The 3,965-nt window shown below is 31.1% G+C and overlaps 1 long non-coding RNA gene across 1 annotated transcript; it reads left to right on the forward strand.

The window, feature by feature from the left end:
* The first annotated feature begins 328 nt into the window (after window positions 1-328).
* LOC145067656 (uncharacterized) lies at window positions 329-2,662 on the forward strand. Its single transcript, XR_013688870.1, has 4 exons — window positions 329-754; window positions 1,395-1,470; window positions 1,575-1,726; window positions 1,869-2,662. It is a non-coding gene; the product is annotated as an uncharacterized LOC145067656 (long non-coding RNA).
* The last annotated feature ends 1,303 nt before the right edge of the window (window positions 2,663-3,965 follow it).

Below are 3,965 nucleotides of genomic sequence, written 5' to 3' on the forward strand. Positions count from 1 at the left end.
AAAAAAAGTTTTTATAATTTCAATGTATTTTAACAACCTGTAGACTTAAAAAAAATCTATTTTTATAAAGTGCAGAGGTTTGATCACTTTTTCATCTGTAGATGTAATTTGCGGACTACAAATATTTTATTTCTTAGAAAACAAATAACACCAAAGTGAAAAACACACATCATCTAAATGATATGGAGTTTTGTACATATGATATTATATATATTATGTACATATATTAAAACCCATCTTGCTTGTGAACAGTAAACTTTACCAATTTGATATTTTAACCACAATAATATGTAGCAATTGACTTTTGTCCTTCAAATTTCCACATTTGTCTTCCCCGATCGTATACTCCCACCGCTAACGCTTTTCATATGTTTCTCCAAGATCTTTGAACTCCATCCTTCTTCCTTTCCGACTGCCTTCCTTTGACGTTTACGACTTCTTTTCCTCCATGAATTTTGGGTTTGAATTCCATCTCTTCTAACTCATAAGATATTTCAAATCCAATTTGTATATGTGATTCTTTGAATTACTACTTATTCCTTTTCATCTGTCTATTAATTTATGAGTTCAATTCACATTTTGTTGTGAACAATACGAAGATACAACAAATTTAATTCCACCGAAGATGTTGTCGTCTACTGTTTGGATTTTTATTGCCGACAGTGGAACTTTGCATGGGCGGTAGATGTGCTGGGCAATTTTAATTCATGTGAAGCAAAATCGGGGAACCAACATAACGGTGACTGTGATGGGGGTAAGGAATTTTTCGATAGAGGCGAAATCAATGATCTATTTTACCCTAGAACACTTATGCAGAACAATTTTCAAAGAAAATCATATGTTTATTACAATTTTCCATGAATACACTTGAAAATTACTCTTGATTTTACAAATTCCTTATTAGATGTCTAATTGGTTACACTGATTTTTTGTGTTGAAGACTTCGGTTCTTCATGGGATTGGGCAGATAATTTGCTCTATTGGTGTTCTCCATTCCGATGCTCCTTCCATCGCCATCGGATTTTTTGGTTGTTATTGTAGAAAATAAAAATTGAAGATTTTTTTTGGTTATCGAAGAAACCAGAAATCGAAAATGTGAAGAAACAATAGATTTTTATTTCTTCAGAACAATAGATTTTTCTTTCTTCAGACCTTCTAAGATCATAAAACCCGACTATTGAATTCAAAATTCAAGAGGATGTTGCATTCCTGATCTTCTTGAACACAAATTGCTTAAGTATTTTTCAATCTCATTTGTCATTCATACAGGTAAGAATCCACATAACACCTAGATTTCTTTCAATTCACAACAATAGACAACCATAAGACCAACAATCATATCTATCTAGAATTTCCAACAACAAAAAATTGTCCTAATTAATTGACTGTCACAGAATAAAGGCGTCCAACTCTCATGGAAGAACATACACAGATTATTGAAGAATGATGGTCTATCGCCATTTTCTTAAGGTTCGTTTGCATATTTGTTATCTAATTCTTAGTTCGATCCAAATATATACACATACAATGTTCTTTAACAACATATTGAGGGCTACTTTTGTCATTTTGTATAGGGTGATCAGGTTGTGCTTATTGAAATGCTATAGCGGGCTGAGTCAAATTTAAATTCGACTTCAAGACAGTTGTTATTACACATGAACGCCAAGGATGCTTCAAATGGCCAAAAGTTTCTTTGTTCTGCCACTCTATCATCAAGTTTTCCCAGGTGTGCTTATCTATCCAACGACTATATTCCACGTTCCAAAATCATTATATATTATTTAAAAATATATGTTACTCTTAATTGAAAATTTTAGTACATTTGGTCATTTTAACCTAATTACTTCTTTTCTAATGGATTTGTGAAGTAAAAGATTAGAGACTGTTATCATCAACTTAGGATCTTTTTGGTTTGATAGACTCGAATGATGGAAGAAAGGAATGAGTCGTTGGAGATGCCGTAGAGAGTTAGGAATGCGTTTGATATCACCAACTGCCTATTGTTTTATAATTTTTTATTATATGTGACATTACATACTATTTAATGTGTTTAATGTCAAGTTTTGTGTTTGGTTTTCTGATTATGCAGATGCCGCAGAGAGTTAGGAATGCTAGACGGAGGACGAGCAAATCGGTGGTGTGGGAACTCATCCCACATGGACAAAAAGTGAGAAGTGTGGTGCCCTAATTGTTTTTCTATAATGAAATTGGTTGGGAAACTCCAAAATAGAACTCTATTAATGGAACTCCATTTGTGAATAAAGGATACAGTGAGACACCACTTCAGTTCAAGATAGATGAATGTGAGTAGCATTGTGGTGTTTAAAAAGAAAAATGAAAAACACGAGCTAACAATGACGTGGACTTGATAGAACTTTGAAGAAAGGTGAAGTTGTAGTGTTAACTATTCATCCAGAGTATGCATTTGGTTTAACTAAATCACATCAAGAATCATGAATTGTTCCTGCAAATTCCAACATGTATTATGATGTTGACTTGATTTCATTTGAAAATGTATGAAAATTGAAAATTTTTGATCTTTTTATACTTCTTGAAGAATTTGCAAGGATAAAAATGGTTTTCAGTTGTTATAGGAAAAAGACAGTTGAAAATCAAGTACACAATAAAATATCGAAACTTCAAGGAGAAAGAAAGAAGGGAACCACACAACAATTTACACAAATAGTTTTTGTAGGTCTTTTTTTTTTTTGAATTTTAACTATTACTCATTTCTTGACAGATCAATGTGTTGATATATGATATAGATATAATTTAGAAATGTGTTGTTCTTGAACAACATATAATGAAAAGGTACATAGGATTCAAAAGCAAAGAGTGTTGTTAACAGATATGTATGTTTTTTTAGTGTTGTTTTTGGTTATATTTTTTGAATTGAACATGATGATGGTGATGATTTGGTGTCAGTTTTTGTTGTTGGTATTATAGGGTTTTGGTTGATAGTAGTTAATATATAGTCGCAACTCGATATACTGTAATCATTTTATACATGTATTATTATGTCAGATTGTCCTCTTGTATATGTATAACTTATTTGTCCATTGACACGAATACATCAGGTTTTGCACTAAAATCATATTCTGAGTTATAAATTAAATAGAAAAAATCCAACAAAAAAACCGACCCGTGGTTTACCACGGGTTCACTTACTAGTATATATTAAATCCCGTGGGGTTTTGGAACAAGAATCTTTAAGGTTTTTGAATTTGGCCACGTAACTTTTGCAATTTACATTTTGACCCATAAAAAAAATTATATGTATATATATTAAATCCCGTGGGGTTTTAGAACAGGAATCTTTAAAGTTTCTGAATTTAGCCACCTAACTTTTCACATTTACATTTTGACTTATAAAATAAAAAAACTCCTAACTCATGCAAAGCATAGTCCCTTTCCTAGTTTACATAAATTCTTAAGTTCGATAAAATTTATATAAGGTAACTAATTGTATAATTGAAAAATGAGTTAAATGTCACTAAAACAATAAAAACTTGGATAAAGAGTCGGACCTCTTGTCATTTTATTCCACAAAACAGATAATTTACAAGGAAATTGAGTCTACCATATTTTCACACGTGTCTCTCAAAACGGAAATTCTATATCCACACATCTACAACATACCAAATAAAACAGGGAGTCACAAAATTGAAAATACCATCGCTAATCTTCACATCCAAGATAAGGACATCCAATATAGCGAATTAACGATGACAATAAAATAGGTATCAGTGATTCGGGTCCTATTGTCTCATAGCAATTTAAAATTTTTAATAATTATGTTTTGTAATTTAAAATTTTTATATACCTATAATCATCACCATACAAAACCTGAAATATTTGAATTTCCTGATAAACAAATCCAAATCATAGCATAACTAATTAGAACATAGGGTATCATCAATATGTATTAGTTATTTTAGGTAATATTATGGATTAGTACGTAAGTA

The sequence above is a fragment of the Lactuca serriola genome, chromosome 1, assembly GCF_051521515.1.
Source record: "Lactuca serriola cultivar US96UC23 chromosome 1, Lser_US96UC23_V15, whole genome shotgun sequence".
NCBI lineage: Eukaryota > Viridiplantae > Streptophyta > Magnoliopsida > Asterales > Asteraceae > Lactuca > Lactuca serriola.